Source organism: Vicia villosa, linkage group LG3 (assembly GCF_029867415.1).
Source record: "Vicia villosa cultivar HV-30 ecotype Madison, WI linkage group LG3, Vvil1.0, whole genome shotgun sequence".
Lineage (NCBI taxonomy): Eukaryota > Viridiplantae > Streptophyta > Magnoliopsida > Fabales > Fabaceae > Vicia > Vicia villosa.
In genome coordinates, this window is record NC_081182.1 from 37,800,499 (window position 1) to 37,816,115 (window position 15,617).

Sequence of the window (15,617 nt, forward strand, 5' to 3'; positions counted from 1 at the left end):
TCAGAAGAACAACGGTGAAGAAGATGCGTTCGCTCTTCGGGGTCAGATGAACAATAGCACTCAGAGCACAAAGGAGTTGAAGGGCAAGGAGAAGAATGAGAGTTTTTTGGAGAGAAACGAAAGCGGTGAAGAGACACAGAAAGTAGTGAATGTGAAAGTGAATAAAGGGTTTCATGTACTTAACTCTCCTTTTTCTAAGTCAAGTGCAACAAGTACACGTTACTTGGAAAGTAATGTTAAAGTAGACAGCTCACATAACAACTTCCAAGATCCAGCTGGACACTCTGCCCAAGGTATACACTTATCTCCCACCGCCCAATCAAATTCTGTTTCGCGGATTTCACCTTATCCCTCCGAGATTCCCGTGATCTTTCCACCTTTTTTTCACGTGCTAGACCCTTGGACCAAGACAGTTGTATCACACTCCCCTAAAGCCAATTCAAAACCGTGTGCCCCTATAGCTGTTTCGATTTCCCCTAAAGCTGTGTTCCCACCTGTCGCACGCTCGCGAAAAATGAACAGAGTCGCCACCAATATATTTATCCCATAAGGGAAAGGAATATCAGAGAACCTGGGAAAGGATAAGAACAGGGTCTTGCGACCAGAGAATCCAGGTATGGGAGTCGGTTACGCAAGGGGAAGGTACTAGCACCCCTCGCGCCCATCGTACTCGATGGTATCCACCTATGTTTGTTTCTATCTAAAGGGTGTAATCTATGTCTAAGCCTATATGCGAATGAATGCAAAATGTAGGGAAAATAAAGAATTGTACTCGCACGGGCCCTACCCCGCTGCCTACGTATCCTTTTCAGGAATCAGAGTTACCGTAGCTCGGCTCACGATTTTCTGTTTGTTTTTGTGTTTTTTAGTTGGGCGGCGTTAACGTTCGCGCTCTCGCATAAGGGATCGCCTACGATGCGTGCGAGCGGAAATAACAGTGCCCTTAGGAAAGCGAGAGAAGCGAGAGAGAGTTTGAGTGTTTCGAGGAAATCCCTTAAGCAAGGGAAACTCGAGTTACTCTTTGGTTTGTGTTTTTTAGAAGTTGGGAACTTACGCCTGAATGGAACCCTTAAGCAAGGGAGCTCCAAGCACTCGAACATCCCTTAAGCAAGGGAAGTTACAAGCTTCCATTCCCTTTTTATTAGTCAAAGTATTTATTAGTCATTTTTTATGAGTTTTCTTGGTATTTTTTATGGGAGTTTATTCAAGTATTTTTAGATGTTTTATGTTGTAAAAGAAAGAGAAACTAGCCTAAGTATGAAGGGAATTTCTACCTAATGTTATCATGGTTTCTACCTAAGGTTAGGATTTAAGGAAGCATGAAAATTAAAGCAAAAAGTGGGGAATGATACAATGGTACAAAGTTACATACAAGCATGAAGCAACAAGTCAAAATATAGTACTAAAATGATGTAAAATACTACTATTTTTATTGATTTTTATGAAGGAGAAATGAACTTTAAATCGGGTAAAAAGACTAAATAAGCTAGCCTAAAACTAATATTTTTATTGCATATTTTCTATGTCAACAATTGTATATCAAAGTCTAAAAGTAAAAGGAAGAAAATATGATTTTTATTACTTAAAAGAAACTAGAAAAAAAAAACAAGTTCTAAATCTAACTAAGAGTAAGTGAACTCAGGGGGTGAGAAGGAAATGTTGGTGTATGGCTAGCAATTCTGCCAGGGCCCAAAGAATTGGGCCGAGGGTTATTTTGTTCAGTTTTCAAAACGTTATACAACGGGCCGCTTGGGGGTGTGTTCAGCATTTGGCCCAAGAGATTGTTTAGAATTCAGATTTTACTTTCAGATTTTTGGTTTTCACGTTTTCATATCAATTAAAACAAAAATGAATTAAAAGAAAATTAAAAAAACAACAAAACAGTGCGTTTCACGTGTAAGAGATTTCAGAGTCAAGAGTGTGACTCTTCACATTTTCTCTTCTCACTCTCGAGCCCCTTCCTTCACCGGAGAGATTTCCGGCAGATCCTCCGCCGCTCTCGCCGTTCCCAATCCCCTTCCATCAACGCAGCCTAAACATCAATCTAACCTAAAACCAAGCTTCGAAACCTATTCCATCAACCGATTACACGAAAAACTCTTCACTTGGCCGGATCGAACTCCACTATGAAACCCTAGGTTCTAATTATCACGGATTCAAGCAAGATTTTCAGAAATTGAAGCAAGAAGACTTCTAGTCGGAGGAAAACACGTAGAGAGGAGTTAGAAAATGTGTCGAACATACCTGTGTGGCGACCTAAGCTTCCGGTACGGTGGCGGAGATTCCCGACCACCGTGACACTCAGGTAAGCAAGTCTTTTCCTCTCTCTTTTTGTTTATTGCGCCGTGTATTCCTCTTCTTCGATATCCTTCTTCTTCTTCTCTGTTTTTCTTGATTGCGTGTGTTGTTGTTTGGATAAGCGTGAGAGGTTTAGCAAGAACTTGTTGAGGTTCTAATGGTGAACCTCAAAAAGTCCTCTGAAGATGTGCGTATGGTGAGGTGAGGGTGAAGTCTTCAGAGAGAATTGAGAACGGAGATGGAGAAGGTAGTGAAGGTAGGAGGTGGTGTGAAGAATGGTGATGGAGGGAGTAGTTGCAGAGAGTGAGAAGAGGGAATGGAATGGTGAAGAGTGAGGTGAAGATGATGAATGAAAAAAATGGCGTGTAGGTTGAATCAGTGAGAGAGGTTCAGTTATATAGGTTGAAGAGGGAAGTTGAATTCAGTTAGAGATTGGTGATTCTGAGCCTTTAGATTGAAGTCAGTTAGTCATGGGGATTAGAGGGTGGTGATTGAAGCTGAGCTGGCAATTCGGTTATGGTTAGTTAATTCTGTTTTTGATGGTTGTTAGTAACTGACTCTGTTATAGGTTGTTAGAGGTAGTTAGGAGTGAAGTTACAAATCTGTTAGGTTGGTTAGAAAAAACAGTTAGATGGTAGTTATATGTTACACTCTGCTAGTTGGGACCGTTAGGTGAATTTGAACTCTGTTTTTTTTTTTTGCTATCAAATGCAGGGTAGGAATGAGATTGGACCATGGTTTGAATATGAGGCTGGCTTTAGGAAGAGCTTGAACGCATTGATAAGTCCGAGTCCGAATTTGATTGTATGTTCTTGAATTGAGCTTGTATCGGAGTGGTATTTGGACTGTGGTAATGAATGATTGGACCTGAAATTAATGTAATGAACTGTATCTGTTTGCGCATGTACTGAAGTAGCTGTGGCTGGTTTTCTTGTATGCAGGGGTTTTGTTACAGTTCGAGAGATAAACTTGTCGATGCTGCCTCAAGCTATGTTACGCTTCAAGAGGATCTTTTACTTTTTGAAACTCGGCAAGCGAACATGAAGAAGATTCCAGATACCCCTCTGTAAAAGTGGTGGTAAGGAGGTACTTAACGTTTAGACCTTTGCACATTGGCTTTTTCTCATCAAAGTTTACTTTCAAAACAATCTCATGGGTGTTCTTCGTCTGTTCTGCATAGCTTGGACATCTTGTGATTAGCGTTTGAACATAAGCTGACTGCAGGCAGAATTTGCGTATACCGTTAGATCTAAGTCTGAATTTGGTTCTATATGTGGCTGAACTATGCTGAATTATGATACTGAACTGTGACATTCCGATATTGCAGGTTTGGAGCATCATGAGGAAGTAGATGTCGCGGCTGAGTGAGTCTAACTGCTATGGTTGAATGGGATGGGACCGATTTGATGTTGGCTTGATAATGCCGAGTCGGATTCAAGAGTGTTTCACTTTTTGTGATTTGTTTTTTTGTTATGTTTGGATGTAGGTTATATACAACTTGGTTTAAACTTGGACGAATTGTTGTATTGGTTTTTGGTATTGTATGGTTTTTGTAATGAAATTTGAGTGGGCTTTTAGTTTATGGATTTGGTTTTAATGTAATGGAATTTTGTAACTCGGCTTTTTTGTAATGGAGACTGGATAGAAATTTGGAAGGGTTTTGAAAAATGGATTGGACTTTTCAATTTATTTATGATGGATATTTGAAAGAGAATATGGATCTTTGGATGAATGTTTGGAAAATGATGGACGTTGTACTGTAGAGTTTTTGAAAGGGAATTGTTTGAATGGTTCATGAATGAATGTTGAAACTTAGAGTGCTCTTAATTTTTTTGTAATGAGATGTCTCTGAATGGTGAATGGAATTCAAGCCATGTTTGCAAATTATGCCTTGAACGATGTATGCCCTTTGTACTATGATTAACCTTGATCAACTTATTAACAATGGGGTCATTTGGACTAATCCCTTGAATCCATCTACCAACCAATGAAGCCATAATTTTAATCCGTCAGTCCATATTAACAAGCAACAAACAATTTTGAGGAAGATCCCGCTTTAAACCACTTTACTCTTCTAACCATACTCACGCTCTTAGCAATTCAACCCCCAAGTATGGAAGGCATTAGTCCACTGCCTTTATTGATGGATAATAACAAGCCCATATGATAAGTAAACCCCGATCTTTAATAGATGCATCACGTCTTGACCATATAATGAACACAAGCATATGACTAGTTAGCCACATATAAGTCCTTATATCTTCATTCATCTATGAACCTTTGTGAAGACAACATACGACCCTGTCTTGAAGAAAAACCTTAGCCTGTTCCATGACCCTTGATCCTTTGTCAGATTATTGATTAATGAATGCATGAGTTATGTTAATGACCTAATGGAGGTATGCAGATGAAATGCGAAGCTAAAGCCAGTTAGAAATTAAAGGGTAGGACAAATTTGGGGTATGACAGCTGCCCCTATTTAATCGTCTTAAACCTGAAGGTGAGATTGGCGCTAGCCTTTCGAACATTCAAGGTAGAAGAAGATTAAATATCAAAGTGCCAGAAATTTGTCCTGAAAAGATGGTATGAGTGTTATTCTTATTTTTGTTTTTGATATCTGTTGGGGAAAGAAAAGTTTTTTTGTTTTTCTGGTGGAAATATTTACAGTGAGTAGTGGATTTGAATGGGGAAAGAGAATAATGACTTGTTGGGGATTGGGAATTGGTTTTATAGTAAGAAATTATGGATGAATGGTGGTTGTCAGGCGAGAACCGACTTTGAAAAAGTTTGCCAGGGCGAGAACTGGACTTTGAAAAAGTTTTCCAGGGCGAGAACTGGACTTTGAAAAAGTTTGCCAAGGCGAGAATTGGACTTTGAAAAAGTTTGCCAGGGCGAGAACTGGACTTTGAAAAAGTTTGCCAAGGCGAGAATTGGGCTTTGAAAAAGGTTTGCCAAGGCGAGAATTGGACTTTGAAAAAGTTTGCCAGGGCGAGAACTGGACTTTGAAAAAGTTTGCCAAGGCGAGAATTGGGCTTTGAAAAAGGTTTGCCAAGGCGAGAATTGGGCTTTGAAAAAGGTTTGCCAAGGCGGGAATTGGGCTTTGAAGAATGATTACCAGGACGGGAACTGGGTTTGGAAAATGATTACCAGGACGGGAACTGGATTTGGAAAATGATTACCAGGACGGGAACTGGATTTTGGAATGGGTTGGAGGTCGGAAGGCAATGGATTCACAACACGGGGGTTGGATCCGAAAAGTTTTCCCATACGGGGGAAGGGACCATGGAGACTAGTGACGACTAGACTCGATCAAAAGACATAATCACGAAGATGTTGATGCTTGCGAAGCATAAGAATTACATTAATCCCTCAGGCCAAAGGCGGGGTGTAACTCTTCAAGAGTGGCAATCGTTCGAATTGCCACACACCAAGTATGGTTATTCAAATGATTGAAAAATGAGATGGGTTGAATGCCCATCCTCATTCGCACTCTAAGCTGCACGCAGCATACGGGAAATAACCTTGGAGACAACGATTTTGATGAAGAAAGACATTGTGTCTGATCCACACTAGAGAGAGAGGATGACACTTCTTCTGGGGATATACATTACTTCGTACCTTCTGGGTACATATAAACTGGCTTATGCATTGATGCATGTTTGAATTTTCAATGGCGTAATGCTCCATTTTGATGGATATGCTACGCTTTTGAGGATGCAATGTTATATGCAATGAAAACTATATGCATGATGCCAAATAAAGGCATTAGAGTGATAGAGAAGCATGATTATTGGAGTCCCTTGCTTGTTGTCTTGAACTATCAATATGAATCGGTGTTGGAAATCATGCAGTACCAAAGATCATTGGAAACTGCACTGAGGGTTGAAATGTAGCTTTGTCGGGGAGGAAGTGACTTCGTCTGACTTTCCCTACATCTTGAATTGCTTGGGGATGGTGAGCTTGAGGAGATTCCCTCGATTCACCATGTTGTGGATGAGAAATTTGGACAAGGAGTTCAGGTCGGGGGAGTGGAACAACTCCCATGAGAAATAAACTCATGTGCTTAGGGAGAGACAAAACTTTCAGGAGAAATAAACTCCTATGATTGAGGAGGGAGCAATAAAACTCAGAAGATTGTGCCCCACGCTTCATGGCTTACGAAGGAATTTGCCCCAAAGGATCCTTGGAGAGATTTGTCAAATCTCGACGTAATTGCCCCAGATTGGTTGAACCCAAGAGAGATTCCTCGACTTGATTGCCCCAGATTGATGGAAGCTTGAATGGATGCCTCAGTTGACAGAATCTTCACACAACTTGCCCCTTGGAGTAATCAGTCTTTGAAGTGAATGGCTCATGGAATCGATCAACTTTTTCTGCAGTTGTTCATTGTTGGATCTTCCTTGATGTCAAGTGTCTATTCACAAGTAAAAGATATTTGTTTTGAAGATGATAATCTTAATGCAATGCTTGTGCTAGCTTCGAGATCAAAGTTATTAAAACAAAGTTGTGACATTCAGTGTTTGAATTATTTGTCATATCGATATCAACATAAATGGTAAGCAAACATCTAGGAGTCAGTTTTACACAACTTGCTTTTGAAATAAACCCTGCTTCAATTAGGTCTTTTAAGGGTTGAAACGTGGCCTGGTTCACGGTTTTAGAAAGAAAGGATTTAAGGCTCAAAGTCTAACCTAACCCACCCATTCTTCGTGATGTTCTCCAGTCCTAAGTTCAGCTTAACCTGATACGAGCGTTCATCCTTCAAGAGGATTTTGAGATGGTTGAGGAATCAATGAAGTTCTTGGATATGGCAGTCACTTTACCTTTCGTTTTTGGTGTCTGATCACACAACTTTGTTCCTTTGATGAGGACCTTTATTTTGTAATCCTCGTTTTTCGCTTCTGCTTTGTTTTCTTTTTGTTTCCCTAACTTTTGCCTGGACAAATTCTTTTGAATTTTATTTTGGAGTCCAGCGGGATGCCCTAATTTTTGCCTAAGTCACTTATTTTCAAGTTGTTGGCTTAGCGGGCTCTCTTTCCCCTTTTTTATTCAATCTTTTCTTTTTTGAATAAGTCGTGTGATCCTGAATCTCTGACTTGTTGGAGGTGATTGTGACTGCCTCATTCTTTGGTTGATGAGGGATTACCATTTTGGTATTGACTTTCCTCAACCTTTTGAAGGATAGCCATTGTTGTACCCTTAGATGTACACTCCTGATGAATTTTGATTGCTCGATCAGGTTAATTGAATGTTACCCTGCCCCTGGGTTAAATGTGAGGGTTTTTTTTTTTGTATAGAAAAGAAATTCCTACTTCAAGGCTCAAAGGGGTTTACGAGGGTCTATCTCCCTTATGTCTCCAGTGTTTGGGGATTAGAAACAATGCCTGTACATCCTCAGCGGGGTTTTATTCAAAAGCGCACAATTAAAGATTTTTGCATTTATTATATTTTTCATCATTCTCCTTCTGATATTTTTGCTTAATCAAGAGTTTGATATCGATAGACAGAAATATATGAGTGAACACAAATAGATTGATTCGAAACTAACATATGCAGTGCATTTTTATTTTCATTAAAAACAAACAAGTTTTACATGGAAGTAACATTTAACAAAACAAGGAAAACTACAAATGAAAATGCAGAAACGAATTGATGATTGCCATAGTTGAGGAGTCTTGACTCCGTCTGGACTTGTTGATCTTGAATACTTTTTTGCGGTTCCTTCCAAACACTTCAGATTACTTCAAAAGAAAACTCCAACAAAGTCACCCAAGAGTTGTAAATTTGTGCTACTTTAGGGATTCGAGCAATGCAAGTGATGCAATGCTCAAGATAAGAGTATGTCTTGCTTATCCCTCGTGCGGGAGCCCCAAGCATAGTTGCTAGAGTGGTAATCACCATCAAACATGGAGGAACCTTGCATGGCCGTCAAACTTAGAAAAGTATATGTTGTGAGGAAAGAATTTGTTGATTCTGGAGACTTTCTGAAATCTAGGCATTCATTCGAGCAAAGGAATTCCATTCACCCATATGTTTCCTTCTTGAAGGGTTATATGCCCCCCATCAATCAACTGTTGCACCTTGGCTTTGAAAGCATTGCAGTCCTCAGTTGAGTGCCCTATTGATCCAGCGTGATATCCACATTGCACATTAAGGTCATACCCAGGTGGGAACGGCTGTGGTGGAGGCTTGAGAGATTTGGGGACCACCAATGAGCTTTGAACTAGATATGGAAGAAGTTTGCTATATGTCATAGGAATCTGGTCCAACGGAGCATTTCTTCGTTCCAAATTACTTCTAGGTTGGCGTTGATTCGGATGACCTTGTTGATGTGGAGCACATTGCTTTTGTGGCAGATACTGAACCGGTTGTTGTTGGACCATCTGGGGTTGTTGATTGATAGTGGTGGCAAAGGCTTGTGGAATATATTGGCTAGGAGGAGCTAGGACCATCTGATAGTTAGGAACCTGAACCTGAGGATAAACAGAGACTTCCTCTTCTGCGATCTCAGAAACTGCATTTATTTCACTTTTCTCTTCTTCTGTGAATTCAGAAGCATTGTCCATATCTTGGATTTTACCCATCTTTAAGGCGTTTTCAATTCGTTCCCCTACGACAACCAAACTTGAGAATTTGGAGGAAGCACATCCAACCATCATATTGAGATATGGATCTTTCAAAGTATTCATGAACATGTCTACAAGCTCTCGTTCCAAAAGAGGAGGTTGAACTCTGGAAGCTAATTCTCTCCATCTTTGTGCATACTCTTTAAAAGACTCACCAACCTTCTGAGTTAAACTTTGGAGTTGTAGTCTAGTAGGAGCCATGTCACTATTATACTTGTAATGCTTGAGAAAAGCCTCTGCTAGTTCATCCCATGTGCGGATGTGGGTTCGTTCAAGTCGTGTATACCACTCAAGGGATGCCCCACTTAGGCTATCTTGAAAGAAGTGCATGAGAAGCTTGTCATTTTCTGCATACGGTGCCATCTTGTTGCAGAATGCCTTGATGTGACTCATCGGACAAGTGGTACCCTTGTATTTCTCAAAACTGGGGACTTTGAACTTAGCAGGAATCTTGATATCAGGCACTAGGCACAAATCAATAGCATTCAAACCAGAGGAGCCTCGACCTTCTAAAGCCTTCAATCTTTCTTCTAGGAGATGGAATTTCCTCTTATTTTCCTCGATCGGGAATTTGAAAGCTTCAAGTTCAGAATCGTTCTCATGATGTGAATCCTCCTTATTTGGAACTTCCACGGGCACAGGTTTTAATCCCCCATTAGCAACAGTAGTTGGAGTACCATTAGCCAACTTAGCAACACTTTGCCTAAGCTCTTCTTGCCCTTGAACAACAACATGGAGAGTCTCAAAGAGTTGGGTCATCCTTTCCCCCATAGTATCCAAGTCCTTACGAAGTTCAGCCTGATTTTGTCCAAGATGGTCCATGATTCTCTTCTGATTAATCCTCGTATGCTACAGATGTAGGGAAGTCAAATTTGTTGATGAAGCAGAAATCTGTGTTTGAAAGGGACCCCAATTAGCTTCTGATGCGGAACCATGAAATGTATGATGATATGAATGCAATGTTCCATTTCCGAGGAATCCTAAAGTCTTTTCACACATTCTTTCTTTTATCCTTTTTTGAAACCAAAGCTTTCTTTTTTATAGAATATCTTTTCTTTTCTTTTTTCCTTCTTTTCTATTTCCTTTTTCTTTTCATTTCTTTTTTTGGAAATAGACTTTAGAATTCCTCGCAAATGAAGTGGATAAAACAATGATGTTATGCAATGCAAGCATGGGATCAAGGTCCATATGATCTGAGTAACCACCACACAATCCTCTGAATAACTGATGTGAAGCTTCTGTACAGGCCAAGTGTCACAGGATCAAAGGTTCGACGCCTTTTTGAATACCAGAATATCAAGCACCATGAGAACAGACCAAATAAAGGTCTGACCTCAAATATGAAGAAGCAAAGGTATGTAGGAGTCAAGGTTTCCTGTCCCACCCCAATCTCACGGGTATGAATTCTAGACACGGACAGGTGGTCCCTAATGGTCACCAGGGTCTACAGTTCCCATGGGGTACAAAGTGTTTGAGGCAGCAAGCGTTCCAGACACAGTGTTCCATGAAAGAACCTCGCCCAGTTGTGGTACCCCATGTCAATCTCAGCCATAGCAAGCGCTACGGGAGTCAACATGAGCATCCACGCTAATCCTATGTGTCACTTGGCCTGGGTAGTGGGCCTTTTACCTCACAAAAACCCCCCACCTGCAAAACAGAACAGAAGACCCCAAGGAACACAAAATATAATCCATATGCATGATGTGCAAGCAGAAATAAACATGATATGCAAGCAGAAAATAAACATGCAAACATATATACAAGATATAGACATAAAACAAATAAACACCCAATAAAATAAAACAAACAAAGGCTAGGATCGACTTGCTTAGGTAATCCCCAGCAGAGTCGCCAGCTGTCGCACGCTCGCGAAAAATGAACAGAGTCGCCACCAATATATTTATCCCATAAGGGAAAGGAATATCAGAGAACCTGGGAAAGGATAAGAACAGGGTCTTGCGACCAGAGAATCCAGGTACGGGAGTCGGTTACGCAAGGGGAAGGTACTAGCACCCCTCGCGCCCATCGTACTCGATGGTATCCACCTATGTTTGTTTCTATCTAAAGGGTGTAATCTATGTCTAAGCCTATATGCGAATGAATGCAAAATGTAGGGAAAATAAAGAATTGTACTCGCACGGGCCCTACCCCGCTGCCTACGTATCCTTTTCAGGAATCAGAGTTACCGTAGCTCGGCTCACGATTTTCTGTTTGTTTTTGTCTTTTTTAGTTGGGCGGCGTTAACGTTCGCGCTCTCGCATAAGGGATCGCCTACGATGCGTGCGAGCGGAAATAACAGTGCCCTTAGGAAAGCGAGAGAAGCGAGAGAGAGTTTGAGTGTTTCGAGGAAATCCCTTAAGCAAGGGAAACTCGAGTTACTCTTTGGTTTGTGTTTTTTAGAAGTTGGGAACTTACGCCTGAATGGAACCCTTAAGCAAGGGAGCTCCAAGCACTCGAACATCCCTTAAGCAAGGGAAGTTACAAGCTTCCATTCCCTTTTTATTAGTCAAAGTATTTATTAGTCATTTTTTATGAGTTTTCTTGGTATTTTTTATGGGAGTTTATTCAAGTATTTTTAGATGTTTTATGTTGTAAAAGAAAGAGAAACTAGCCTAAGTATGAAGGGAATTTCTACCTAATGTTATCATGGTTTCTACCTAAGGTTAGGATTTAAGGAAGCATGAAAATTAAAGCAAAAAGTGGGGATGATACAATGGTACAAAGTTACATACAAGCATGAAGCAACAAGTCAAAATATAGTACTAAAATGATGTAAAATACTACTATTTTTATTGATTTTTATGAAGGAGAAATGAACTTTAAATCGGGTAAAAAGACTAAATAAGCTAGCCTAAAACTAATATTTTTATTGCATATTTTCTATGTCAACAATTGTATATCAAAGTCTAAAAGTAAAAGGAAGAAAATATGATTTTTATTACTTAAAAGAAACTAGAAAAAAAAAACAAGTTCTAAATCTAACTAAGAGTAAGTGAACTCAGGGGGTGAGAAGGAAATGTTGGTGTATGGCTAGCAATTCTGCCAGGGCCCAAAGAATTGGGCCGAGGGTTATTTTGTTCAGTTTTCAAAACGTTATACAACGGGCCGCTTGGGGGTGTGTTCAGCATTTGGCCCAAGAGATTGTTTAGAATTCAGATTTTACTTTCAGATTTTTGGTTTTCACGTTTTCATATCAATTAAAACAAAAATGAATTAAAAGAAAATTAAAAAAACAACAAAACGGTGCGTTTCACGTGTAAGAGATTTCAGAGTCAAGAGTGTGACTCTTCACATTTTCTCTTCTCACTCTCGAGCCCCTTCCTTCACCGGAGAGATTTCCGGCAGATCCTCCGCCGCTCTCGCCGTTCCCAATCCCCTTCCATCAACGCAGCCTAAACATCAATCTAACCTAAAACCAAGCTTCGAAACCTATTCCATCAACCGATTACACGAAAAACTCTTCACTTGGCCGGATCGAACTCCACTATGAAACCCTAGGTTCTAATTATCACGGATTCAAGCAAGATTTTCAGAAATTGAAGCAAGAAGACTTCTAGTCGGAGGAAAACACGTAGAGAGGAGTTAGAAAATGTGTCGAACATACCTGTGTGGCGACCTAAGCTTCCGGTACGGTGGCGGAGATTCCCGACCACTGTGACACTCAGGTAAGCAAGTCTTTTCCTCTCTCTTTTTGTTTATTGCGCCGTGTATTCCTCTTCTTCGATATCCTTCTTCTTCTTCTCTGTTTTTCTTGATTGCGTGTGTTGTTGTTTGGATAAGCGTGAGAGGTTTAGCACGAACTTGTTGAGGTTCTAATGGTGAACCTCAAAAAGTCCTCTGAAGATGTGCGTATGGTGAGGTGAGGGTGAAGTCTTCAGAGAGAATTGAGAACGGAGATGGAGAAGGTAGTGAAGGTAGGAGGTGGTGTGAAGAATGGTGATGGAGGGAGTAGTTGCAGAGAGTAGTTGCAGAGAGTGAGAAGAGGGAATGGAATGGTGAAGAGTGAGGTGAAGATGATGAATGAAAAAAATGGCGTGTAGGTTGAATCAGTGAGAGAGGTTCAGTTATATAGGTTGAAGAGGGAAGTTGAATTCAGTTAGAGATTGGTGATTCTGAGCCTTTAGATTGAAGTCAGTTAGTCATGGGGATTGGAGGGTGGTGATTGAAGCTGAGCTGGCAATTCGGTTATGGTTAGTTAATTCTGTTTTTGATGGTTGTTAGTAACTGACTCTGTTATAGGTTGTTAGAGGTAGTTAGGAGTGAAGTTACAAATCTGTTAGGTTGGTTAGAAAAAACAGTTAGATGGTAGTTATATGTTACACTCTGCTAGTTGGGACCGTTAGGTGAATTTGAACTCTGTTTTTTTTTTTGCTATCAAATGCAGGGTAGGAATGAGGTTGGACCATGGTTTGAATATGAGGCTGGCTTTAGGAAGAGCTTGAACGCATTGATAAGTCCGAGTCCGAATTTGATTGTATGTTCTTGAATTGAGCTTGTATCGGAGTGGTATTTGGACTGTGGTAATGAATGATTGGACCTGAAATTAATGTAATGAACTGTATCTGTTTGCGCATGTACTGAAGTAGCTGTGGCTGGTTTTCTTGTATGCAGGGGTTTTGTTACAGTTCGAGAGATAAACTTGTCGATGCTGCCTCAAGCTATGTTACGCTTCAAGAGGATCTTTTACTTTTTGAAACTCGGCAAGCGAACATGAAGAAGATTCCAGATGCCCCTCTGTAAAAGTGGTGGTAAGGAGGTACTTAACGTTTAGACCTTTGCACATTGGCTTTTTCTCATCAAAGTTTACTTTCAAAACAATCTCATGGGTGTTCTTCGTCTGTTCTGCATAGCTTGGACATCTTGTGATTAGCGTTTGAACATAAGCTGACTGCAGGCAGAATTTGCGTATACCGTTAGATCTAAGTCTGAATTTGGTTCTATATGTGGCTGAACTATGCTGAATTATGATACTGAACTGTGACATTCCGATATTGCAGGTTTGGAGCATCATGAGGAAGTAGATGTCGCGGCTGAGTGAGTCTAACTGCTATGGTTGAATGGGATGGGACCGATTTGATGTTGGCTTGATAATGCCGAGTCGGATTCAAGAGTGTTTCACTTTTTGTGATTTGTTTTTTTGTTATGTTTGGATGTAGGTTATATACAGCTTGGTTTAAACTTGGATGAATTGTTGTATTGGTTTTTGGTATTGTATGGTTTTTGTAATGAAATTTGAGTGGGCTTTTAGTTTATGGATTTGGTTTTAATGTAATGGAATTTTGTAACTCGGCTTTTTTGTAATGGAGACTGGATAGAAATTTGGAAGGGTTTTGAAAAATGGATTGGACTTTTCAATTTATTTATGATGGATATTTGAAAGAGAATATGGATCTTTGGATGAATGTTTGGAAAATGATGGACGTTGTACTGTAGAGTTTTTGAAAGGGAATTGTTTGAATGGTTCATGAATGAATGTTGAAACTTAGAGTGCTCTTAATTTTTTTGTAATGAGATGTCTCTGAATGGTGAATGGAATTCAAGCCATGTTTGCAAATTATGCCTTGAACGATGTATGCCCTTTGTACTATGATTAACCTTGATCAACTTATTAACAATGGGGTCATTTGGACTAATCCCTTGAATCCATCTACCAACCAATGAAGCCATAATTTTAATTCGTCAGTCCATATTAACAAGCAACAAACAATTTTGAGGAAGATCCCGCTTTAAACCACTTTACTCTTCTAACCATACTCACGCTCTTAGCAATTCAACCCCCAAGTATGGAAGGCATTAGTCCACTGCCTTTATTGATGGATAATAACAAGCCCATATGATAAGTAAACCCCGATCTTTAATAGATGCATCACGTCTTGACCATATAATGAACACAAGCATATGACTAGTTAGCCACATATAAGTCCTTATATCTTCATTCATCTATGAACCTTTGTGAAGACAACATACGACCCTGTCTTGAAGAAAAACCTTAGCCTGTTCCATGACCCTTGATCCTTTGTCAGATTATTGATTAATGAATGCATGAGTTATGTTAATGACCCAATGGAGGTATGCAGATGAAATGCGAAGCTAAAGCCAGTTAGAAATTAAAGGGTAGGACAAATTTGGGGTATGACACCACCGAGTGGGCCTATTGCAAGTGGAACCAGTTCCTGCCCATCCCAGCATTCTGGTCCAACCACACCCCTTTTGAACCTTGAGGACAAGGTTCTTTCTGGGCCCAATAGTAATGTTATGAAGAATGCAAGGCCCAACAGAATTAAGAGAAGGTCCATTAAGTTGAAAGATTTTATTTAATGCAAGGGGGTGTCATTAATATAATTAGTAGTAAAGAATGTAGTAGTGTTTCTTTATGTTGCTGGCCCATGGCCCAATTAGTGTATTAAACCCTACTATATATGCTGTATGTTTCTCATTATGGAGTAAGAAGAAAAGTTGTTTTATCTTATTATCTCTTTATGCATTTCCTAGATCTAAAGTTAACCTAGCTTAGTCTAACAATCATCAACTTCATTCTATTGTAAATCTAGCTCCCTAAGAAAACTACATGTTGCAAGAAGATGTTCTAAATATGTTGCAAGAGAACACAATCAGAAAATTATTTATCAACACAATATTCTCTAACACCACACATATCACTAAGAAATACAATCAATATAATCAAGAAGAACC